We start from the raw sequence: 27,048 nt of genomic DNA on the forward strand, positions 1-27,048 counted from the left end.
TGGCGCGGAATCGCTGGGCCGCTTCTGAGCCATGCGTCTCACTCACTCGACTGCAACCAGATGTCTGGCGAAGGAGCGGCGGTGCAGCTGCCACCATCGACGCGCGCGCACGCTCGTTCTACCGCTGCTGTGTGACGTCACGGTTGCTATGCACAGCTGCGCCCCCCAGCGGCTCGCCGGTTGTTAAGGAGGGGAGGAGGTTGCGCCACTGTACCACAGTTGGCCCGATTCCAGAAGCGTGACACCTCTGCTGACAATCTTCTGTCGACGATGAGGCATTAAAGGCTTTCGCCTCAATATAGCGCGGTCAATCTGTAGAGGCTGCTGGGAAACGCGCCGCTACAGGAGAGTTTCATCGGGGGCATCGCTCGCATAGAGCAGCGGACTGGAGAGGAGTGCTTGTAAAAAAGCGAGTATGTGTGCAAAACTAAAAAGAGCGCTACGCAGGTGAGAAATGGCCCTACTGAAAAATCCGGTATGAATTTTAAACCGGAACCGCATACCGGGTTATTGTACAGGATTTGCAATACCGGATTACTGGAATATCCTGTATAAAACAGGACAGTCCTGTATAATACAGGACTCTCCTGTTTTGTACAGGATACTCCAGTATCGCAAATCCTGTACAATAACCCGGTATGCGGTTCCGGTTTAAAATTCATACCGGAATACAGGACAGTCCTGTATTAAACAGGCTAGGCCCGTATTATACAGGAAGGCCCTGTATCACAGGACAAAGGCAGAATAAAATGCTTCAAATAAATCCCACTTGGACTAAATCTGCCCAAAAACTGGGGACATAAGTGTACATGCCAAATGCTGAAATATACAGAGCCTCAGAAACTGGTAATCTGCGATTATCAGCAACTCGCATTGCAGTCGATGTGCCATTGTGTTATTTGCTCCCACCTTTTACCAAAGTATTGGTAGCTTGGTGAATATTATAATGCATCAAAAACTCCAAAAGATGTTTATTTTTTCCGCATGTCTTGAACCAGCTCACTAAGGTAATAATTTAACTCTTTGCGACGATCTACCGGCGCTGGGGTCTCTACAGGGTGCTGGCCAATGAAGTAGTCAAAAGCACCTGCAGAAAAGAAAATATGATTGGTAGTACATAATGCCCCCAGCTTATCATTTAATTGCGCACTGACACACAACATAATGCATTGAGCACTGTGACATGCAACTTACGGCCAATGGCTTTTAGCTTTTCAGGGGTCATTGGCTTTCTGCCCACTGTGGAGGCTTCTGACTTCAGGTTCCGATGGCAAGCTTGCCCTGTAACGCCCCTTTCCAGGAGTTGTGGAGTCGTCCAAAGGCTGCGTCTTTACAGAAACGCGAATCTTTGGGTGCCACCATAACTGCTGCGCACGTTGCCGAAGGAATAAAAATTCCATTCCCGAGGTGGACCTGTATGCAATAACAAATGCATACCCCAGTAGCACAAACGGGGCTCTGAAATGCGGGCTCCCGTGGGCCCAGACAAGCCACAGACAAGCCAGGCGTCTCAAGACGCCAGGCCCTGAGCATTGGCAATGCTCAGTATCGTGAATGCACCTACCGCCTTCCATATTTGAATCAATAATGTATTGCAAATCTGCGTCGTAACATTGTTGGTGTGTAAACAGGTTGCTCAGACAATTGCGATGCTTGCGTGGTCATCCTCCATTATTTACGGCACATACCGCAGCATTGATGCGATGCGTGATGTTTGTTCAAGGTCTTGAGCCGCTCCCCCTCAGGACGCTTATCAATGATTGCTCTCGCACGTATACACCATGTGCCTCTGTAAAGAAATAATACAAACTATAAAACTAATTTTAGCCGTGCTATCATGAAGGACAAGCAATTTCGGTATGTAACTGAAAGAAAATTCTGCGCTATTTCGTCCCTCTACGCTGTGCAGTCTACAAAGTTTTAGTTAAAAAGACACTGAACAGTTAGAACGTTTCTGTTGACGCCGAGCATATAACCGAGACGGAGGCAGTACTTAAAGAACAGAGTGATTTAAAATGCGTACTTACGTCCTAGCAGCACGACGTCGCCGTCATAAAATCCGCCTTCCACCGGTCAAATGTTCACCACCGGCCTCCACCGGTCAAATGTTCACCACTCACGTCTTTCGGAGCGAAGTCATTCATCACTGAGACAAGGATGATAGGGCTCCACCATATTTGCACTGGACGTACGCATAAAAGGCGATGTCATCTTTGATCATGGATTGATCAAGGCAACACGAAGAAAGGCGCAAAAAATTGTATAACACAAATTCAACGCCAACGAGCGAGTGCCAGCGTGTTTTCCCAACTACCTTCATCGCTTGACACTCAACCCAGCCGCAGGAGAGAAGTAAAAACCTGTTCCAAACAAACGCAGGAAAGGCGGGGGTGGGGGGGGGGGGGGGGGCACTTTTGCAAAAAGTCACCGCGATGCGGCCGGGGACAGTGAACAAGTAGAATCGGAACCTCCTCGCCACTTCATGGAAGTCGCGGGAAGCGTGGTCGGGAGGGCGGCTTATGATGTTCGGTCGTGGGTTGACAGACACAGAGGAGCCCAAGGGGAAGGAACAAAGCCCGATAGAAAGACCAGGAATGCGCAGGTTTTTTTTGTTGTGACGGACCCAGGAAAAGCAGAGAAGGCGGTGATGAGAGAAAAAAAAAAGCTTTAAAAAATTTGCGTAAAGACGGGTTACTCGCGTAAGGTTTCTCCAGGTGGTTTTTGTTTTTATTTTGTTCTCTCGAGCGCTGTATCTTCTAGCTAGCACGAAGCGTCGCCCTTGAGGGAACACCGCAAGCTGCCGGCTCCGTTGATATCTTGTTCGTCGATAGAAATGTTCTGGGCGATTTGTGATTAGTATGCCTTCCTGATAAAGTGAAGGGTGGGGCCGCTCGGGATGGCACTTGGACAAGTTGCGTTATCAATGGGCAATCACTTGACGAAGAAGAAGTGCAAAGAATTCCTGCACGAAAACCAAGAATTTTCTTTCTTCATCGATGCGTCGCTACAGACTGCCGCTAGCGAACAGCTGCTGCAATGAACGCGACAGTAACAAACCTTTTGGAGCCTCTGGCGCAGTCACCGGAGGCTCGCCATGTTTATCAGCCAGTCGTGAAGTTCTGCACTGTGAAATCCAGAGTAATCTGCGCAGGACTTACGAAGGCTGCTGGCGGATATATACTAGCCGTGTGCCCGCACACAGCCGCCTTGACTTTGTCAGGGTGCTGCACGGGAAGCCAATATGGCGGTTGCCCTCAAATCACCAAATCATGCACAAACTGCATGTTTTGCCACTGCGAAGCTCACGCTTAGCCCTTTTCTTTTCCTAGCCCTTTCAACAAAACCGCGTATGTGTTGATTATCGCACTTATGCGCGCGCTGCCCCCACCTTTCCCCTAAAAAATATCTGCTGGCTTACAACAGTCAATCTGCAGACCAAGCACCAAAACCGCGGCACATATCGCTCTGAATACAGGCTGGTATGTCCGGTTTGAGCTCCGTACCGGACTAGTCTGTCCGGTTTGAGCTCCGTACCGGATGGTCTGTCCAGTTTGAGCTTCGAACCGGGAATGGACTGTCCGGTATGAGCTCCGTACCGGAGCGGTCTGTCCGGTTTGGGATCGATACCGGACCGGTATGAACCGGTATAACCATCAAACCGGACGGGTCTCGCCGGTATGAGAGTGATACCGGACCGGTATGAAACCGATATGTTCCGGTAAAATCCGGTTTGCCGCGATACCGGATTTTTCAATAGGGGGCTCTCATATTCTCTTCCTCAACGTATCGTAAAGTATAAATACCCCAGCACCTCTCCCTGAATCTCGCGTTGCACAGTGGTAAGCGTCTTGTCATTATTTTTATCCCTGCTGCAAGAGCCACACGCGAGGCTACAGTATGTGAAAATGTATAGATAAGTTTTGAGCGTTTCGTAGCTGCAGCAACAGTACCAGTAAAAGTAACTGAGACATCACCAGGAATACTATGTCGTAGAAGCAAACGAGACCGCATGAACAACCGGGATTGTAAGGCAGTAAATACTCATTGACATCCACCCAAGCAGAGCCATATGGCTTCAAAGGAAAGCTATGCAGTTTACACAGAAACTTCCTAAGTAAAGAAAAATACGTCCTGGTCCGGGATTCAAACCCGGGTCCACTGAATGCCACTGGGATAGTCGCTTTACCAGCTCAAGTAACCAGGATGTTCAGCAGATGGCAGGGTGACAACGAAGTGATCGACAACTAGAAGTGGGAACTTCGAGTTAGAGCACCTGTCCCAAACAGGTGGCGGACCCTGGTTCGAACCCTCAACCAGGCAGAAATTTTAGTCAATTGTGAAGTTTCTGTGAAAGCTGTAGAGCTTCCTCTGCTGCCGCAGGGCTGGGCTTGGGTGCATGCTAATGAATAATTGCTCCCTTATTACAAATCTACTCCACCTTGGGCATTCCCATAAAACACTGGACCAAGAACCAGGATTCATGTTATCAACAAACGATCGATGAAAATAGTTCATTCATATTGCTGCCGTCACTATAATCGCTTCTATATCGAGTTGCTGTAGCGTTATTAGTAACAGTTTTAACGGGTAGCTACTTTAAATTGCGCTCACGTTCGCAGAGGATAACAAGCTGAATTAGAATCACGAGAATCACGTCGAAGTGGATGTGGCTTTCAGCTGCATCATAAAGCGTTGTTCAATAAATCGTGAAGAGTGAGCCCTGCATTGCTAACAAAATGCTCTCGACTCACTATCTTTTTTACCGCATGGTCTCTCGCAAGAAACAACTCACCAAGAGCACGTCCCCACACACAACATTACAGATAACACTAACAGAAGAAATAACACCTTATATGCATAGGAGGAGAACTTTTGAAGAAATTCTAAGTTTCTGACAAAAACCTCTCTTCAAATCCTTCCGGAATGTAAAGTTAGCGCAAAGAAATGAAAACAAACGAGCGCAGGTGACTGCTGGGGGAACGAAACAGGAGCAGTTATAGGAGCAAGAATCCGCAAAGATGAAACGAAAATGACGATTGATCACCGAAGCTGAAGCTACGCAGGCCGCCTACAGCTAGCATACTTCGGGAACTTCTGGCAGGAACTGCAACAACGCGAGCGAAGAGTTTTTTGTGTCCTTTATTTTCAAACTTACATGTTTGTTTTCCTGACACTGCGATGCACTTATTCATTTTCGTTTGCGCGTCACCATGGAGGCAGAGAAGCACTTGAAAATGCTGTTTGGTTTTCCTCATTTCCTTCATGTTTTTGCGCGCTTAGTTGTCAAACTCTCCGAAACGCCGAGAAGCCGAAAAAGAATGGAAGCAGAGCAGGCGAGCATGACGAGAGTGTCGCGTCTGCAGAGGCGCAGTCAAGGCGGCCGTTTCTTGAGGAAGTAAACACTACGCTGAATTCGTAGACTTGAAGTGTTTTTCTTTTTGGAACGAAAGATAGGAGGTCTATCATTCTTTTTTTAATCGAAAGAAGCTTTCAGGCAGGAAATGGGAATATAAACGGAGACAGAAATTACGAAGGTGAGTTGAATGCCTGCGACGTAGGGACCGCCGCGTACTCAGGTGTGAGCCTTCAAAGCTCCACGGATGGCAACTCGTAGAACGAACGCAAGGCAGAAAAGAAAAGGAGCGAAAGATGAAACAGGGAAAAACTGATAGAAGAAAAAGAGGAAAAGGAAACCATGCGATGGACACAACAACAAGAACAACATGTGGAACATGGTGAAATGCGGCGGAAGAACTTCCCATATCCCGTTTTCTAACTCTTTGCTAACGTTTTTTGAACCCCCTATTTCACAAAAACGACATGAACGGTTTAGCAACTAAGACTTCACGCAGGCCGCACACATTCACGGTGGTAGTGTCGGAGCCTTACGCCTAAATTCTAAAAGCATCCATTCCTTCAAGCACTTCCTAACATTCCGTGAGGTCTCCTTTCCGCGGATTGTCGATGGAGGAAGGAGGCGTACTCTGAAATTTAACCTCACCTGCTCTGGCTTAAGGAAAAGAGTTTTGCGCGAACGCCTTCACTCAAAAAAAGAAAAGTAGTCCATCGCACAATTTTTAAATGAGAGTGCTACTATACAGGCACCTGGACAGTATATTAAATTATTTTTTTTTACTCAAGGTTAAAAATTGCCCCAGAAAAACGCGAACCATGATTTCGTGAGTAACACTGGCATTCTGTAGTCCGCCCATGCCGCCATTATCGTCTGACTGTGTTCACGCCGCGCCGGCCTCTCGACGCCTGCCAGCAAGCGATAGCGCGTATGCAAAAGCGAACGTCACGTCTGGAGCAGCGAGGTGAAGTGTTCATCCAGTAGCAGCAGTGCTGAAAGGATTTATCAACGTAACTTTGGAGCTGCCTGACTCAGAGGAATTACTAAGGAAGACATCGCTGTTTAAATGAAATCGAAGACTGCGTGGAAGTGGATACTGCGAGGTCACGTGGAACGAAAGACGCCTTGTATACTGTGCTAATACTGGAATGGTCACGGCGTATCAAACTTTAAATACTGTTTTTCTACTTGAATGGTCACGTGATGTGACAGTCCCAATGGATACAGTATGCTCACGTGGTATGGCAGTTGTTTGGTCACGTGGTATGAAAGTCGCCCTGTATACTGTTAATACTGAAATGGTCACGTGGTATCAAAGTTTAGATACTGTGTTTCTACTTGAACGGTCACGTGATGTGACCCTCCCAGTGGATACCGTAGGCTTAGGTAGTATGACAGTTGCTTGGTCACGTGGTATGAAAGTCGCCCTGTATACTGTTAATACTGAAATGGTCACGTGGTATCAAAGTTTAAATACTGTGTTTCTACTTGAACGGTCACGTGATGTGACCCTCCCAGTGGATACCGTAGGCTTAGGTAGTATGACAGTTGCTTGGTCACGTGGTATCAAAGTTGCCTTGTATATTCTATGATCACATGGTATGAAAGTTGCCTTGGATACTGCAAGTTCACGTAGTATGGAAGTTGCTTGGTCGTGTGGTGTGTTTTCGCACAATATTTCGATGCTAAACGATCTGCCATTTTTATTTGTTTTTTTTTATTAGGTTGCGCGGACTATTTGTGAAAAAGCAGGGCCACAGTCAATGCGCCTGTCCCGGCAGTCCACGTTTCCACTCTCCTTTCTTAAATCTTATTTCGACGTCAGGACTGGACATTTAATTTTTTGCTATTTTCTGGCAGCCCAATGCACTCTATACACTCTAGAAAGAAAGGCGTAAAGAGGTAGTAAGCTCTCCTCTATCGCATTCTCTTTTATAAAAGAGACTGCGCTAGAGGACACCTTAGTACCTTTTTACTACCATATAAGCGTATTATTCGTGTATGGAGTGTACGTCGACGTACCGGTTCCTGTTCTGGCCGAAAGCGAACAGCCAATCGAGCTTTAACGAGAATCACAGCAGCAGCACAAGCGGGAAGCGTGCCCTGGAAATGTGTATTAAATAAATGGACTGGCGGTGCATTTTAGATTTAAAAAAAAAATAGATCCATTCAGCGAAAAAGATGCCGGAAAGGATAGAGCGAAAGAAAGGCATGAATCTTGGAACTTCCGGGTAGAGATATCCGTCGCCGAGTATTGAGCCGGTCATTGATTCCCAATGAAAGCTTTTATAACGCTATCGTTACATGGAGCAGGGAACACGAGAGGGCCAGATAGGAAGCGGGAGAGAAAGCAATAGAAAAATATATACAAAACAAGAAGAAAAAAAAAAGATAAAATCAAGACGAAAACACGGCGGCTTCCCTTCTGCATTTTATTTCCGGTCTACAGTGGCGAGACGAAAATAAATAGGAAATAAAAAGCTTCTCCTGTGTTCGACGTCTCCACAATAAAAAGATGCAGTGCAATGAAACGATGATCTCGGATTCTCGAGACCTAAATACGCTTTCGTATGAGCAGTACTTTCTCCAATTTCACTTTGAGCAGCGTACGATAGCCCGGCTGGCGGTTTACGGTTGCAAGGGAGACAAAGGGGCTGGGGGGGGGGGGGGGGGGGAGGCAGTAGATACGGTTCGCCTGTTGTTTTTTGTCCCTCTTTCCCAGAGACCAGCTTAAGCGGGGAAGCCTGTGGCAACGACACTTTCGAAAACAGCTTTCAGTCTCTTGGCACCTTTGCTACCCCTCCAAAACACATGCTCTTTCGAGAAGCTTGCAGGCAAAGCAACCCCTCCAGTGCACGTAACTCGCCGAAATAGTCAACATTTGCTGGACCGCAGCGCCGAGGGTAACCGCGCTTCCGCAATTCTGTAAACTAATATGGATATTACCTACGGTGGGCTACACGCTTTTTCATAATTAAGAAGACTAACAGCAATGGTTAGAAAGTTAACTATTGAATGTTAGTTAACCAGCCTGCTAGTTAGCACGTCTTTGCTATATTCGGATGTACTACACCCTGTATAGGGGTCGGTTATATTCTGCGCGTTTTTATATCAGCTGATTTATGGTGTGAAGATTGTTTATTGCCGGATATCCTTCATAGAAGCCTGCCTGGTGGTTTGGTTGCTTTATTTATTTATTTATTCATTTATTCATTTGTACCTCACAGGCCCCGAAGAGCATTGGGTGAGGAGGTAAATCGAAAAAAGGAATAAGCAGGAGGAAAAAAACCATAATATCGGTACAAGAACGCGGTACAAGGCAAATACATGAAAGGAACACGAAATTTATACAAAACGAAGTTAAAATATCCGACAGGAAAATGGAAAGAAAAAAATGCAAAACACGAACATGTAAAAAAAAGGCAACCAGGAACAACCGAAGCAGTGGTAAATGGGAAAGCAACGTTAAGAACAAGTGAAGCTGTCGTACATTTCTGACATCACTGGGGCAATAAATGTATACATATATGTTTTTTAAGCTCTCCAGGATCAATCAAGAGATTATGTTGCCAGGAAGATCATTCCAGAGTTTTGTTGCTCTATAGGTAATGCAAAAGAATTAAATGACATGGTCTTTCCATACGTGCGGTTGAAGCTGAGTTGATTGTGTAAGCGTTGTGAAGAGCAAAAAGGTGATTCCGGAGGTAACAACGAAGGACGGGTGCGAACATATTTATGGAATAAACGCAGAAGTGAAATGGAGCGACGAATTTCAAGCATGTGTATGTCATTAAGGTTTTTAAGCTGGGACACGGTGGAAGAAACAGACTATTCTTCCACCGTGAGCTGGGATACACTTGCGAGGGGACTGCAATTGCTCAAAATGTACCGGGCAGCTCTGCTTTGAATGGACTCGAGCGTTTATATGAGATATTTTTGATGGGGACACCATATAGGTGAGATTAATTCCAACTGTGGGCGAACATATGTAAAATATGCAAGTTTTCGAACGGAGCTAGGTGAGTTCCAAAGGCTCCGGCGTATGAAACCTAATGTCCTCGATGCCTTGTTGCAGACTGCAGAAAGATGAGAAGACCATGAAAGATTTGGTGTGAACTGAATTGCCAGGTATTTGTACGACGTAAGTCTTGATAGGAAGGTACTAGTTATAGAGTATATGAAGTTAGAAATAACATGCTTGCGGCTAAAAGTCATTGATTTACATTCATTAGGGTTAAGAATCATGTGCCAGTTTTTACACCAATCAACAAAAGTGTTAAGATCATTTTGAAGGGTCAGGTTGTCAGTCTCGGAAGTGATCTTACGGTAAACAACACAGTCATCTGCATAAGCATAAAGTTTTCCTGAGTCTATTAGCGATTATCTTAGTAAATACCTTGCAGGCAAGGGGCAATAAGCTTATCAGTCTGATTCTTCATGTCCTTGACGTCTCCTTTCTTATTAATTAAGATAATGTTAGCCTTCTTCCAAGCTTCTGGTACGCTCGAAGTCATAAGGCATTGGATATATAGGGTGGCTATTTTTGTAACACAGCCTCCGCTTTGTCCTTCAACAGTTCTGCTGTTACCTGATCCTCAGTTGCTGCTTTTCCCCTTTTCGTTTCTTCTAAGCCTTTCTTTAATTGCTCTTTATTTACTGGCGAGATGTCCCCTTGCTGTGCTCTACTGCCTCTCTCGTCACGAGAAAGCATGCATTTGACTCAGTGGAAACCTCAGCAGTCATGCAGGCATTGCGGAATTAGGGTATAGAAGAGTCTTAAGTAAACATACTGGAAGATATCTATACCGACAGCAATATAGCATCTTAGTCAAGGTCAAAGTCAGCAATAAAATTGCAATAAAGATAGTGTCAGGCAGGGAGACACAATCTCGCTAACACTATTCACCACCTCTCTAAAGCAGCTGTTCAGAGGGCTGAATTGGGAAGAGTTGAAGATAACAGTTCATAGAGAATATCTTAGTAGTCTGTGATCCACTGATGGCATTGTCTTGTGAAGTCACTCAGGAGATGAGCTGCAAAGCATGGTCACTGAGATAGACATGCAGAGAAGAACGGTGGGCCTAAAAATTCCCATGCAGAAAACCAAAGCAATTTTGAACATTCAGGGAAGGGAACAACAGCTTAGGATTGCCAGCGAGCTGCTGGAAGCGGTGAGAGAATACGTGTACTTAGGGCAGATAGTGACTGCTAACCCGGATAGTGAGCGGGAATGACTAGAATAGTAAGAATGGCCTGGAGCGCATATAGCAGGTTCTCACAGATTATGAATGGCAGTTTACCAATACCCCTCGAGTGAAAAACATTCAACAGCTGTATCTTACCGGTACTCACTTATGGGGCAGAAACACGGAGGCTTATGAATCGGGTTCAGCTTAAGTTAGACTATGCAGTGAGCTGCGGAAAGAAAAAAAATGATAGGTGTAACGTTAAGAGACCTGAAGCGGGCAAAGTAGGTAAAGAAACAAATGTGGATTAATGACATCCTAGTCGAAATGAAGAGGAAGAAATGGTATTGGGCAGGGCACGTAATGCGAAGGCAAGATAACCGCTGGTCCGTAAGGGTAACGGAGTGGATTCGTAGAGAAGGCAAGCGTAGTAGGGGTGGCAAACGGTTAAGTGGGTGGGTGAGATCAAGAAGCCTGGGATGATGCGGTGTCCGCAGCTGGCAACGAGTTGGTTGGAGAGACATGGGAAAGGCCTTTGCTCTGCAGTGGGCGTAGTCAGGCTGCTGCTGATGAGGACGGAGAAATATTCTTGTATGCCATGCGCCTAAAAGTGTGTCCTATGGTTTCTTGAACGTTCTAATCTGGTATACTAATTACATTCCGTACAGTCCGCTGTGTTCATTACGAGGAGTCAATTTTCAAATGTACGAAGTCAAAATGTTGAACTGTTAAAATGTAAATACTAATTTGTACTGGTTAACATTCCGAAGCCGTGCATGGGCTATGACGGGCACCGTTAAAGAGGTCTGTGAATTCATTTCGATTAGCTGGGATTTTTTCAGCGTGCGCTCGCAACGCACAGCACACGGACGCCTTTTTCGTTAGGTCTCCATTGAAACGAGACCGCCGCGGCCGGGATGGAACCCGGATTCTTCGGCTCAGCAGTCGAGCGCCCTAACCAGCAAGCCTCATCGGCGTGTAATATTTGCTTGTTAACAAGAAAAAACAAGGCAAGAGCAGGGGCTAGTTGGGGTTCCATACTGAGGAAATCTTTTCTTCACTTTTTCGTGTCATCCTGTTCTGTATTAAACCGCCACATCTTTTGAAATCAATCAGCCGAAAGTATGCGCTCCGTCTGTCTATGTTCGCGTCTTTCTGTACCACTTAGCGCGATTTCCTCTAAGAAAAAAACGCAGTGACTGTACTATTTAAAATGAACATCAGAACCGCTCACTATGTTACTTCTGGGGCTATTGTTTTTCATTATTTTATTTCGTCCCACTCGGCTTGTTGTCTCGCGCCCGTTGTTCCACCTGAAGGTGCGTGCTTAGCTATTTGTTTTTATTTTCTATTGCCATTCTAACGTCTCTCTCTTACTTCACTAGCGTGGGAAAGAGCGCAGCCTCTCTTGCCTTTCACTAGTGCGATATTTCCGTGCGAATGTCCACAAGAACTCGCCGAGTTATAGAAGAAAAGCACGATAGGCAAGGGCAGTGCGCGGGGAGCTTTTGCGTGCCGACTGCCGGCAGAGGACGCAATTTATCGTCATCATCACTGGCGGTCGCGACGGACGGTCGGATGGGCGTTGTCCCGCAATTATCAAAATGGCAGCGCAGACAGCGTGCAATGACCGCGGAGCGCACTGCTCTCTCAACCTTCCAGACCACGTTATTATGTGTAAGACCTGACTTTAGAAAGGCTTTTGATTACCCTCCCTCTTGGCCAGCAGTTCTTTAAGCATGTCCCCCTTGCCATAATACTTCCTCGTGCCTTGCTCTCTAGCAGTATTTTCTCGACATGTTTTCCTTGCTGCTTTCTCTCCTCAAGGTGGAGCGAGATATACCAAAAAGGATTTCCTGGTAATGAGCCGGGGCCATGTGACAGGGATGTATAATGTAATAAGCGCGGACCGAATATTCTAATAAGAAAACAGACGCACGTTCACTTCAGGAGGCCACTGATGACGACTGTTCTCCCTATATTTTAGCACCTGCGCTGGGTTGCACGCTTTTTTCTTCACTCTGCCTGACTCCTTCCTTTCCATTCTTGCCAATTTTCACCTGTGTTCGCTGTGAAAAAAATTCGCAAAGCTAATAATGTTTGCGCCTATGTAATCGGTATAACCTAGGCTTTCAGCGTACAGAATTCCTTTTACTGGCATCACAGCTTTTTTTTTTTCTTAACTTCTAGATTCCTTCGCTAAGCTTTTATTGACTAATACTAGCCTCGATATCAATTTTATTTGTATAAAGTTCCTAGAGTCGTCGCTCCCAGTTAGCATCTTACGTGCTCTCTCCACATTGTTACAATGCTTCAAGCTTCATTCAACCCCGCTTTTTGCAATATTCGCCCCTTTTTCGTTTCTCAACCACTCTTCCTAATCCCCATTTTCTTCGATTTCCTATCACAGCCGTTTTGCTGATTTCCTTTTTCGTCCTTTCTGCTAATGTTTCGTCCCGAACTCTTCATTTTTTATCCTAAGGCCTACTGCACAATATTAATAGAAAGACAACCTTTATATGCGGCAGTCGTGAACCTTGCAGCTCCGTAGTACGCAGCAATCTCGGCCGGTTTACCCCAGCTCCTAATCATTAGTTTAACGTTCATAGGTGGCAACACTAAACAGGGAAACAGGGGTGTCCAACGGTCAGTAATAAGTGGGCTAAACAAGGCATGTAATCGAATAAGCGTATTGTTATTTCTTCCCGCTCTTCGAATCTCTCGCAATAATTACATACGTCACAGCGAACGTTGGATTAAAAAGTAAGAGTCCGCGAAATAAGCAAGTACTCGCACTTTTCGCATTTTTGCTTGGAGTCGTCTGTTTGCTTTCTTCTTCCCGAACCAAGCCCAGCTTCCATGATTAAATTGATTTTATTGGTATCCTGCTTAAATCGGGGTGATAATGAGAGTCACCTTGCCTAGCGGTTGTTTCCTTCATGTCACACTTTTTCTAAAACTTCATTACTATTCTGGCTCTCTGCCATTAAATGCTGTTTTCTTCTGATAATTCATGGAATTTTTCTTTCTGCTTTTACGCCATCGATACCCGTCACCTCTACTTGATGCGCTACTTTTCCTTTCGCTATCCCTAAATCCAGGGCTTCAGGAAGACTGGCTGCGTATCCTCAATATCGGGCTGTATGGCTTTGAAGTCTGTCGGAACAGGCTAGGCGTTGTCTTCACTATTTCCCTAGGCTACAAAAATATCATTTCTCTGCTCAGTGCGTCCTTTTTATGCATCTTCGTTTTAAGGCGACTTATCTAGCTTCAAAAAGTTAGACACTCTCTCTTGAATTATTTTACAGTGTTTCCTTCCGGATTTCGCTCTTTTCGGCTCTGCATCCTCACAATGATTTCGTTATTTTTTTTCCCTTGGGCTTCATTAACTAGCGCAATCTGTCAGCTGCTAGTAGCGAACTGCCCGTAACTAAAGGTCAATATTTTATTTGTATTTGTAAGAAATCTTCAGAGTGTGAGGAGATGCTGCGCGAACATGATATTGATGAATGTCTATTGTCTGCTTACTCTCTGCAAAGTCTCACTTTCCAAATACTACTTGCACTGACTAGTAGCGATGGCCTTAGAATACCAGTACGATATACTGAAGAATCACATTTTACTTAATATTGTCGGTCGTTCAGCCCTATGCAGCACATGGTAATGGGCGCAAAAACTAAAACCTTTTCTCCAGATTGCTCTGTCTTGTTTATGCGTTATGTCCCTCGGCCCCTCTCTGCGGTACTTGTAATGTCGCGTAACCGCGACCATTTCTGTTCTGCTTCAGCGATTATGCAGAGCACGTAACAACGGAAAAGCATATCTTCTGACCCTGATACTTCCAGCGTTGCGACACCCTGCGGTGATAATAATAAAAACGATCACCCTCACGCCGCCACCACCAAGAGAGCTGGTTTTTTTAAAAAAATCCTGTGTTTAATAGAGAGCCGTTCTAACAGGCGGAGGTTGCGTTAGTTAACGACGGACGCAGAAGACGAAATCAAGAAAACGGAGAAACAGAACTCGGTGAACAATGCCCCGGAACGAAGCTTAGCGACTTCAAAGTAAGACAAAAGGACAAGCATAGGAACGCGGGTACCCTGAGAACCTCGACTCCTCACGGCAGCCACAAAGCAGGATAACACAGCGGGGGAAACGAAAACGCGAGAATCCAGATTGGAAGCAGCAGCGCCGGGGAGCTCGGAGGCCATTAATAACAGTACACGCTGCCGCTTTTTCTTGGTGCTCACCAGGCGGAGCTGTCACCCCCGAATCCCTGTCAACGCCCACACAAAAGCAGAGGATGCGCCCCCTGGTTTCATTGGAGGGCACAATGGAGTACAGATATAGAGTATGGGGAATGGAGTCGAGGCGTATGGTTCGTGTTGTCGCGGGGAAAGGAACAGATAGCGACGTTCGTCATGTCAGGATGGCTGGCGGTAGAAGTACCGACGCTCGTCTTCAACGATACACGCGGATGCCCTAGTTTCACGTACGGCTGACAGTAAGAGAAGTCCGGCGGAATCCGATGAAATGCAGCGAAGAAACAAATGATTAATCAGTTAAACAGCACATCTGGGGCATCTTGCTGTAAATCGTCACAATTAGCGAGCTAATATCCCGATTGGCAACGAAGTTTCGTCACAGGGCCGAAGTTAGTTGTCATACACGCAACTGAAATTTCCATTCCTTAACAAATACTGCATTTTCCAGCTCATTTGATGCGCCATCGCGAACGTATTATCCCTTATAAAGCTTCGCTAGACGTAGTCAGAAAAGTTGTATTTCTGATAATTATGCATCCCCCTGCCGCGCTTATGAAGACATGAAGACATCCTGTGTCCGAGTGTGCTGTTAAATCGTCGATGTAAGGAAGTTAATGCGACGATATTTAAATACAATGAATGAGTACATCACGGTTGCCTAAGTTAAACCCTATTCCTTTACACCCCTTGGTTGGACACGCAAATGATAATATCAGGCTATATGAAGACCCGTTCATAGTTGTCCGTCGTGAATTAGCAAAAAACGTGTTCACTGTTACCAGTTAATCCGAATATTTTCTACATTATAAAGGCTTGTTTTAACAGGGAGAGATCTGCAGTGCGGACGTAAAATTGTTGCCCCGAGGTGCGAATACAAGAGTGGGTGTATATGTTGTTCGAAACCTACAATTCGATACCACATAAAGAAAAATATTTAAAGAACGGCTCTGCTCAGATACCTTCCTTTTGTTGTTGTTTCCTGGCTTTCAGAGCAAAAATAAAACCAACCTTTTCAGCGCTCTGGCCACAAACTTCGTTGCTTGTTTTCAACTGTCATGGGAAGCAGACGACGAGCAAGTGCAGTTGCAATCGCGCCGTCTGCTCGGCAATGCCAAGCACGTCTGCTACTGTTGGCGAGCCCACCACAAGGCCGTCATTCGTCGCACTTTGAATGGCATAAAAGTAAACAACTCTGGAGAATGCAAGCATCATTCAACGCTGTGCTCCATGAACGAATAACTTGAGCTCAATGGCTAGGCCCATATATGGCCATTCTGCCTTGCTTGATCTTGAAACTTAGTTTGTTTTTCACGAGAGACTTCAAGGACAAGTGAGCAGTGGCGAGTGGTAGCAAAAGCGTGAACCGCAGCTTATAACACACTAAAGGGAATGGCGCACAATCGCTCAGTGGGACACCTCCGAAAGCAGGCCGTCTAAATTCCATTCACGCCGGCTCTCTAGCATTGTATGGGGGCGCTTTCCGAAAGCATTATCAACGTTCTCTTCCTCAATCACGAAACTGCACCAAGACAAGCCAAGCCAAGGTTCAGTATTCGTGAGTGGCGCAGGAAAAGAGTTGATCGAGGCAGGGGGAAAGAGGCCTACGTGACTGAGACTCAAGTGGACGCTGCGCCTGATTCGTTTCGTTCGGGAGCCAATGTCCGGCAAACTCTCTGGAGCTTGATTTGATGAAGCACGAGATTAAAGCCGCGCGCCTGGTGCAGGTAAGATGAGCGAAGCGATTACCGGAGACGAACTAAGTTCTATGGTTTTTAGGGGCTCAGCATGGCTACAAAAATGGGAATAACACGCTTAGAACTTTGTTGGATTGGAAAAGTTGTGAAGGCGGTATTGAATGGTGATTATGCACGAGTCCTGAAGTTACTCTTCGTAACGGAAGTAAAACCTTTGTAGGCGCTACCTGGTACGAAAAAAAAATTGGATGGTCCACTTACGCTGCGCCTGAAGTATATGACATTATAGCTAATGGGTTAATGCCCATATATGCAGAATTGGGCATCCTATACTTGTCACAGAATATGGAGCAAAAGTTCTCAAGCATCATTAAGCAGCCAGCAAGCGCCAGACACCTCGACGTGTCACCATGCGCCACCTCAGAACACTTGAAGCTGCAGCAACAGGCACCGGTGCCAATGCTCGCACATCGGAGACTCTTTCAGCGACCGGCCTAGGCAGCGGCATCTTATATCAGCCGCGGCTCCAAAGCTACCTTAACAAACGAAGGCGGTCTTCATCCACAGGAAGCCTTCCACATTGTCAGCCTTCACTATACCCCAAATAAATAATGCCCCCGCCTTCTGTCGAGCTGGCAGAGGCGTTGCAGTTGAGGAAACTTTTGTGCGGAAGCTTTACCTGGATTAGGCTTTATGCTGTTGAATCTCGTGTTAAACATGCGCTTAACTCTTCTGATGAGCACACCTTCCATTAAGAAATTGCGAGCAACAGCTTTCCATCGCAGTTTCTATTGTCTATTTTTTGTATTTTTGGTCAGCTGTCTGCAGGCGCTTTTTTTCAGTCTGTAAAATGAGGAATCATGAAATTTTTATGTAAGAAGAAATGAATAAGTTGCATCGGCGCACGTGATATTCCCAGAGGACCAATCCACGCACTTTCCAGCGCCCGAAAACATGGTGTCATTGGCAACTCCGCGATGTCACTGCCGAAATGAGGTAGAAAAAAAAACACAATAAAAAATTAGATTATGGTACTTAACCCAAAAACCAAAAATTAAGAATTCCCAGTCCGCCCTCAGTGGACACAGATAAACGAAGGCATTGCTTGATCAAAATAGAGGAACAATCAAAACCGAAAGAAAAAGATAATACTAGTCACTTCGTAAGTGTTGGCAAGTTGCTAGCTGGTGTTGCTTGTCGCGAACACGTGTGTTACAACTCGGAACTTTCGCAATGACGTCACGTGCTTGGGCGCGTTCGCGAGATTTGTCACGTCACTGCCGTTAATTTCGTTGATGGCGTCGCCGCCGCCACTAGTACCTAGCTCAGGCTGGAGGACGCAGCATGGAGATTGCTTGCACTCTAGAGAACAAATACGCCTATAGGGGGGTAAAAAAAGAGTAGTCTGTACTCTTGTGCGCTGGGTTTTATAAAAGGTAGAAACGTCTTTTATTAACATTACTTTAACTGTTCTAAGGTACTAAAATGTTAGAACACAAAGTTACGCGCTACAGAAAAATTTCATTATCGTCAAACTAAAGAGAGAGAAAGAAATTTTAATTAGAGGAAAAGGAGGAGAGGTCGGTTGGTGGTAACATGGCCCTGGCCTGCTACTCCACACTGGGGAAAAGGAAGGTAAGGAAAGAAAAAGAGAGGATGAAGGTTGATGATGGCATAATACAATGAGTTTCATGGGTGATGTCTACACACGCACACACACTGGCTGGCACTCGTATCGCGATGAGTAGACGCACTTGAAACTCATGTCTTAAACACACACACCGACACATGTCATTGACACATACTGGAGTAGGTAGGAGCTCCAGTGTGGCAAATGGTATGGCTATTATTCCTTTCGCTGAAGGCTGACCTGGAAAATTTTTGGCACCGCGGTACTCATTTACAGGCCAAGTACGTCTAAGAAAGCTGATCACGAAAAGCTGGGAAGATTCAATGCAGCTCTTAGAAGAAACAGCACAACAACAAAAGATCACGAGAGAACAGCACGAGAGCACAAGGACGCAGTAATACAACCGCACTCAGGAAGAGAAGGACAGCCCAGAACAGCACATTATGGAATCTTCATAGAAGCAGTGGTGAAGAGGAGAAAAAAATTAGAGCGGACACTTAAGCTCCTTCTTAAAAGCATGACGTAATAGCGTAATGAGCTAATTGCCATATTTCATTCATTCATTCATTCATTCATTCATTCATTCATTCATTCATTCATTCATTCATACTGCCGGCGCAGGCCAAGGCAGGAGTCGCAGTTTTGCAAATGCATATTTTTGTCACAACTGAACTGTTGCATGTGAAATAAAAAAAACAGACAAATTACGATCTTTAAACATTAGCAATTCTTGCACGTAACTGACAGCTCGTGATACGGCAAAAAGTTGTGAGAAACAAATGTACACACAGAAAAGAATTTTTGAAAAGTGCTGAAATCATCAGTCACAATGGTGATATGTGAGAAAGAAGAAAGGTGCGTGGCTGAAATAACAAAGTACGAACAATTGTAATTGAGAGCATGTCCGACAGACAAAGGTTAAATAAAAGAAACAAAGGAGCAATGTACACAGATCACTTAGATAATGACATGAAACAAGGCTAGTCTACAAACATTTTTATGCACTCGTAGAATATTCCCGTAGTGCAGCCATCAGCCATTAAAGGTGCACTGAAGAGGATTCTGAACCTGTCTTTTTGCCGCAGGAACTCGATCTACACGTTCCTAGCATTCTTAGAACCTGCAACTTATTGCCCTGTATGGCCGATTTCCCTAATTAAATAGAATTAACGTCCGGCTCCCGCCTTTTTTTTTTTTAATTCTGCCTCGTACGATGGGCGGAGTCGACCAACGCGTGAAGTTCCTTTCAGCCAGCTCCGTGGAGGCTTTGCTTTCGCTTTATTTTGTTTTCTAGGTTTCCATGAATAAATAGTTTCATTCGCAGATAATATAGCCGCAAAATAAGCCTGCAGAAATAAAAATACGCGCGGACTATTTGCTACTACGGACTACTACGTATTACTCCGCCGATGCCAGAGCGGCAAGCCGCCACGGGACTGGGTGAAAGGCACTCCACGCGTTCGTCGACTCCGCCCACCGTACGAGGCAGAATTCAAAATAAAGGGCGGGAGCCGGACGTTAATTCGATTTAATTAGGGAAATTGGCCACACAGGGCAATAAGTCGCAGTTTCTAAGAATGCTAGGAACCTGTAGATCGAGTTCCCGCGGCAAAAAGACAAGTTCAGATTCCTCTTCAGTGCACCATTAATTTAACTGCCACCTGCCATGGTGGGCAGTCTGTGATGACGGCGCATGGTCGCGTGACCTAGGGGGCCCACTTCCCTCCTGTGCTGGTCTGTGGGCACCACCTGCTAGATGAAGATGTTTCTCACACTGGTGCCAAAATTTCTAGGACACTTTGGCAACTACAGTGTTGAGAGGCGAAAGCCGAGGACACTATGCCGTGACGACTTCCGGTAGATGTAACGTCACACCGTTCCCGCGGCAATATCGGTACCCAAATTTTACATCTTTCGGCGATATTAAGTGTTAATTACGCTTAATTTTACATTTTTCCATCTAATCTGACACAAATCCAACGTTTTTCAAACCATTCTGCGACAATTTTTACTATGCCGTGACGACTTCCGGTGGACGTGACGTCACACCGTTCCCGTGGCGATATCGACGTCCGCGCTATTTCAACACCATTTGGACATTTTTGTCTATAACTAATTAACCCACATTCATCAAACTTGACTTCTAGGCTCATTTTTTCCTCCTCTATCTGAAGCAACCATTGGTTTTCTTCTATATTTTCATCTCCCGAGTTAAAAGCGTGTGGTAGGCTTTGTTAACGGACGACAGTATGAGCATTAAAGGCTTCCGCCTTAATATCTAACCATAACTGTTCATTGATTTTTGCAAGCGGCTTCCGGTGGTACCGTAGCCACGGCACCACCTCGGTGGCTCAAAATGATATCGACAATAAGGAGTTCTATATATGCACTCCATGTTATGAAAATTTTACAGTCGATGAAATATTAGGAAGGAAATCTGAAAAAAAAAACTCCATTATAGGGGAATAGCACAAGCAGAGAAATGTCATAATGTGTACGCTGTGCATGCTTCAAATATAGCGGAGCCATATCACCGCTCGCATGAACAATCCTTTTTACTGTTTTATTTTTGTTACGTTCCGTACACGGCGCAGCAGTTTTGATAGTGACAGTGAGCATGGTTTGGCTATAAAGCTATACCTTTTCAAACTGGCCTCCATCGACGCATTTTTATTGGCTCCGAAAACGGCAGCCTCGCAATATTTACCTTCATCTCTGTTCTTGAGGGCCACTGTCTGACCTGGCCTGCGTTTCTGCACTCGGCGCGCATCACTTACACTTGTTGGCGTTTTTTTTTCTGTGATTTTTTTCTTTGTTCTCTTTAGAGGAGAAACACATTTCACTTCAATTTTTGTTCCTACTTGAAATGGTTGTTTAAAAAGCTGTATTTAATTCCTTCCCTTTCCATCGAAGAAGAAATTAGCTTTTTCTGTTCTCATTTTCGTTACTCTGTCGCTGTTCACAAAAGAATTCCAGGCGTTCTTTTATCACCGAGAAGAAGACGGTACAGCCGTATTGTCGTCTGCGTGACCTCGGTTCCGGAGCAGACGAGATGCTACGCAGGTTAAGTGCGTGTCTGCACACAGTCACAATTTCCGACAATAGAGGGCGTTGCCTTACTGCGCATCAAGCTTTCGCTTTGCCCCGAAGCGCAACTTCTCCATCGCTTTGTATAGCTTCCGATCATTCAGCCTGTGGTATTTGTCCGTGTGCTGGGTGTAGTGGGTGTGCCCCAAGTGTTTATGTCCTTCTAAGGTGGGTCGAATTTATTGTCAGGGCATCCCTTTGACCAACGATTGCTGAGAACGCTATGCCAGCACTCAAGCCTGGAGGGAACGTGCTAGCCTTGGGCTTTCTGTGCACGATGTTAAAAATATTTTAAGTGGCGAAACGCTTTTGTTATCTTTTACAAGTCGTGCTTACAGACTGGCCGGTGTTGCAGAAACTTCGGTACCGAAGAAAAAAATTTCTTCCGTGCTCAGAGAAAACACAAGCAGAATATATAGCCAGAAATTTTGAACAAGCATTTTTTAAAGAGAATTTGTTTATATATGCAATTACGAAAATTTCGTATATTGTATGACTGCACCCCAACAATCGATGTATTCGCAGGTCCCTGCTCGGTACGCTTGTAACTTTTTTTACAATTTGTTGTTAAAACGCACTCCGTCGGCTTCCTACGGCAGTCGAATACTCGGTAAGAGCGCAGGACGAAGTTGAAAAGCCTGATTTTGCTAAGCAAGGGAAGACTGGGACATTCCATTCAATACTTTCATAACACTATGTTACAATATCCCTATATACCTGTTCAAGAGAGGCGGGCTTAAAAACGAAAAAAAAAGTTTCGTCACATTTTTATTCAGTTAATATGTTTACTGTAACAAGTATGATGAAAGTGCAGCGCCATTTGAACAAGCTTCCAGCATAGAGTCATTTTACAGCCTTAGTTTCTTATCGAAGTTATATCACTAAGAGCGTATATTACTTTCCTCACAAAGTAACCGGTCTTCAGTTCAACAGCAACGTCTTCGTGGCGCGAATGAGGTGCCTTCACATGGACCAAAGCGCACGCACACATGGTCGATCTTGCTTGGGCATCATTATTGTCGGGCACCCTCGAGCAAACCTGGTGGTCAGTGTGGGGCAGCGCTTGATATTGGCTTGTTTGTCGACCACTTTGCTTCCTGATTGGGCTGGCCTTCCTGGTGCCCTTAAAGAAGTACGAAAAATAAGAAAGTCACAAACACTCCCAACTCGCCCTAGAACCGGTTGCCAAAATGTTTTCAGCAAACAACACTTTTCCTTCCTATCGACGCACCCTTTTACTTGCCCGCCAGCACAGAAAGAAAGAAACCAAATGAACGAACGAAAGTAAATCCGCAGAAAAACACAACAGATGCTTGTCAGAACGAGAGGAATGCCGATATTGAGTCAAGTCATATCGGGCGGTGTCTACCCCAGGTGGTCGAAATTTCCGGAGCCCTCCACTACGGCGTCTCTCATAGCCTTAGTCGCTTTGGGACGTTAAACCCCATAAACCAAACCAAACCAAGAACAGTGTGCGTGTGTTCGGCTGGCATTCGGCTAGGAGGCGGCCTGTCCGATCGAAGGCGCTCCTCGAATTCGTGCGCTTGATGCGTTCTCCTAGACACCCTTATTTCTCCGCGAATCTGTTTGTGCGAGGACATTGTCTCCGAAGGGTGCCTTTCAAAATAATAAAGAAGACACACAGGTATCATGGACCATTTGACAAACAAAAATTTGAGTTGGAAATGTAAACAAAAAGCAATCAAAGTGAGAGTGTTGCCGGCAGAAAGTGTAAGATGCAACAAGCGAACGAAGCCACCTACTCGCCACCTCCGATGTCACGCTTGAAGATTAACCGAGACATGGTGACAAAAGGTCGACGCCTTTGGCTTGAGGATCTCCTTTGAAGGGCATTCGCCGCTTCGTTGTTGAGTTGTATCCCACTATAGTTGGCGAATGTTTAGGGTGAAAACAGCTGCGCAAAATCAGATGGGGCGTAGAACAGTAGCAAAACCTTCAGTTCCGAGCCAGCGTGTGTGGTGTCTTCGTTCTCATGTGCGTCTCGTCTTGCTTGCGCTGTTTTTGCAGCTCTAATGTTTAAAATCATTGTTTTAACTAACCGTTCTCTCTTCTTTCTGTTCTGTTCTTTGCGCACTTTCTGGCTTCAGCGCCTTCCGACAATCGTCGCTGGTCAGGTCCGCTGGCCTCTTGTGCCTTTGAACCTCACCTGTCGTTCCCCTATATTTTTTTCCTTTTCCTTCGTTTTAACGTGTTAGCATTAATGTTCTTCTCATCCGCAAAATCTGTCCGTCTGGTTTTGCGTGATGCCGTCGTCACCCTGAAGGAAACTTTCGCCCATTACCCTCCCACCTTTGCCTTCCTTGTATTTTACACCCGCCAGAATATTCAGCATTACACCAAACAACCCACTTTCACCCTTCAGAAGCTTCATCCACCACCGACCACCAACCTGCGCCTTCCAAAAAGCACTCAATAAACTCTTGGATCATATTTGCGTGTTACACTTCTCCGAAGCAACATGGAAAGTCTTGCAACATTTGTGATCATGCTCTTTCTTTGAAAGGGCTCCAAACAGTCTTGGAACTATTTTGCTCGTTCTGCTGTTTCAAAGGAGCAAAGAAAGTATTGGAACATTTGTGTTCATTCTCTTCGTTTGAAGGTTCTCCAAAAAAGTCTTGGAACGTTTTTGCTTGTTCTGCTGTTTCAAAAGAGCAAGGAAAGTCTCGGAACACTTGTGTTCGTTCTCTTCATCTTAAAGTTCTCCAGAAAGTCCTGGAACCCTTTTCATTCTCTTGTTTCATACACGAGGCCAGCAAGTATGCCGTGTCGCTTCATCACCCATTCGAGAGGTAAAAAAGGCATAGAGTGATGGAAAGCTTTTCAAAGCGGGGAAAAAAAGAGAATATTCGTGAAAGAAGAATATGAAAGCAGGGCTCTACATTTAAAGCCGTAATAGAAACTGAGGTGCATTCATGCGAAGCAAGTTACCCGCCTTAGTCCTGCATTCAGGCAGGGCTGTGTTCCCTGTTTCGCTTTTACCAGCTCGTTTATTATTTTGCATGGTACGAGCCTTGAAAAACCCTAGAAAATATCTGCACGGTACGGTGTCACCGAACAAAGCCTGCGTGGTAGGGACCGACTCTTTTAACGCGACGACATAAAAGGAGTCTAAACCTAGGTCCAGTTTCTTTTTTTTTTTTCATGAATATGCTGAAAGCTTTTTGTCGGCACAGTGATTGCAAGGCGTAGTCTGTTATGTAACCAAGAGAAACGCACGCGGCCCTTTGTGTGGGGGCAGAAGTTGCTCTTTTGAAAGGCTTTCATGCAAAGGCTGTCATTTCTCTTTGACAGCGTCGAAGAAGAAAAAAGTAGTTTTCTTGATGCGCATTGAGGAAGTCCAAATGCAAGTGCAAAGCTATCTATGAAGCATGCAGTGTCATCTCTCGGAATGCTTGCAAACTAACTCACGAAATTATTGAGGCGGAAGTCACTTGTAGCTTAAATGACGCGTGCAACGCTAAGCTATCTGTTGGACTACATCGCAAAGAATCAGACTACTTAAGAAACTACTAAAATGTTCGTCTCCTGCGCTTGCACAATGTATGCGGCCACTTAGTGTATATTAACGCCTCGCGATTCACAATAAATTGTTGGAAGTTAGCACTCGTGTGTGTTCCTTCTTGTCTCTCTGTGTTGTAGCGCTGTTTTGTATGTCATGTTCTACCAACAAGCCCAAGCTTCCTCTTAGCTCCTATGACCAATTTCACACGTGTAGGAATGTGTCTGCGTGTGTGTGGGTTTGTATGCTAGCCAATGAAGGATGTAAGCAAGTGAAAGCGCTTGAGCAATATGGTATCGCGCTTTGGTTGTAAACGCTTTACACCACTTATTATTAATGATAGTAATTCATTATGAGGAAAGCAGCAGTAACTGTTTCACTCAAAGTGGGCACTAGACTGATTCGTAAAGGAAAAGATGAAGGAGGGTTGAAAGGAGGAAGCTAAGAGAAAGCGTTGTCGTAATGCACTGACATCGCACAGCAGACGCGCGTTCGCGCTTCAGTTCCATCGGAATGTGGCCGTCTTTGAAGGGATTCATAGCGCGAGGTCGATATCTGAAGCCGAACGCCTCAACCGCTGAGTCACCGCGGAGGGTGCGACTGCTGTTCTTAGTAAACGGCACCGCGTGTACTCCGACCTTTTCGACACTATCGACGAGCGTCAGGATGCGACGTCACATGAATTCGGAGTCGTTGGTGCCAGTACTGGTTTTCGTTGCATAGGAAAAAGGAGGGACCATCCGGGACGAATAGATGATGGAAGGCGACAAGTGGTCCAGTGGTTTGAGCGTCCGCCTCGGCTGCGGAAAGGTGGTTGGTTCGAATCCCACCTACGGGCAAGGATGGGCGCGAGCATCCCTCGGCCCAGCGCCCGGCTTCTTTGCTCTCATGCCACACTCAACGCTCAAAGTTCAAACATTCGCTTTGCACACTCATAACCGTCTTGTGATTTTTTGTGTGCGAATAGGTTGATCGTAAGTGTTTTTACGCAAGGGGACTGCTGTCAGAGCCCGGAGAGCAAGAATACATGCCGAGTAAATCTTCTTAGACGAAATAAACAAAAAAAAACGAAACTGCTGCGTCCGCTTTTAGGAAGCGCAGAGCAGCCAGCCGCTGAGCGCGGCGTTATCGATGCAGAGCACGACTCAAGAACTAATACGAAACATAGTTTCTTGTGTTTTCGCACTTTCGCAAACTAACACTAACCGATGCAAATGCAAAGAAGATGTTTATTTTCTGTGCCAAACCTGGAGGAGAGAGATCAGAAAAGGTCCCGAATCACGTGCGAAACTTCCTTTTGTGCATGTTACTACACCATAATTTCAGTTGCAAAATTTATTTGTCGCAGCCTGTGACACTGCGTCACCTCTTCTTGTGTTTTGATGTTCCTGTTTCTCTGTCTTAGGCGAACGTAAGGTGGAGAACACGAAAAGAGATTAACAGCACAAAAAACAGTAACAAAAGGAAACAAAAGCTCTTATACACGTCATCCTTGTCCAAGGCTAGCAAGTAACGGCAATAACTTCATTGAGTTTTATGCTTGGCCCTTACTCCACTCAGTCCAACACTAACGCCCAGGATTATCTCAGTCAAGTGATCACAGAGGGCATTTCTATTTAGTGAGACCGCACTGTTAGACTCGCAGACGCTGTTACAGCAGAGAAGAAAATAAAACATGAGACTACGAGGTTCGTCAAGTACATATTGTCGCACTCCCTGCTTGTCCAATGTTGTCTAACAACTTGTTTCCCTTGCCTACCCTCAGACCCTCCTATATGACATTCCCCTGCTGATGGGACGTTCTAGTGCTGAACCCCTCTTTCCTTTATTGTTGTTGTGCGTTCGGTCCTCGCTTTTTTTTTCTGATGATTTACGTCGTAGGACCGAACAAGCTAACCCAGATTTCAAGCTTTTGTAGCGTTCTTACCGGTGAGCAGGTTAGTTTGGGAGCTTTTGGTTTCAGCATTTTAGGACGGAACCACGTTGCAAGCCATGGACGAAGGTCAATTGCAAGGCTATCGCTTCTAAAGGAAAATCCGTCCAAACACACGCCCAGCGCGAGTGTTGACAGCAGTCTCGGACTCGTGGAAAGACATATAAGCTGGATTCTGTACGGTTGCGCGTTCCACCCTATTACAATAACATTCCAGTTTTTTGCCATTAGCAACCCAAGATTATCAATATCGGTATCGATATCGCAAAAATAATGCATGCCTACCTAACCTCAAGCAACGTCGCACAGTTGCAAGGCTGTGCTTGTATCAGAAAATGTATCATAACTTTTCTTACAACTGTCCTGTCCAGCTTGCTCAT

General features: G+C 45.4%; 1 long non-coding RNA gene across 1 annotated transcript; it reads right to left on the reverse strand.

Annotated features, from left to right (window-relative positions):
• Positions 1-1,215: 1,215 nt before the first annotated feature.
• Positions 1,216-2,282, reverse strand: LOC149365649 (uncharacterized). Its single transcript, XR_016292752.1, has 3 exons — positions 2,028-2,282; positions 1,689-1,789; positions 1,216-1,413 (listed from the first exon to the last, which is right to left on the reverse strand). It is a non-coding gene; the product is annotated as an uncharacterized LOC149365649 (long non-coding RNA).
• Between the last annotated feature and the right edge of the window lie 24,766 nt (positions 2,283-27,048).

This window comes from Amblyomma mixtum, chromosome 1 (assembly GCF_055824585.1).
Source record: "Amblyomma mixtum isolate Tamu chromosome 1, ASM5582458v1, whole genome shotgun sequence".
Taxonomy (NCBI): domain Eukaryota; kingdom Metazoa; phylum Arthropoda; class Arachnida; order Ixodida; family Ixodidae; genus Amblyomma; species Amblyomma mixtum.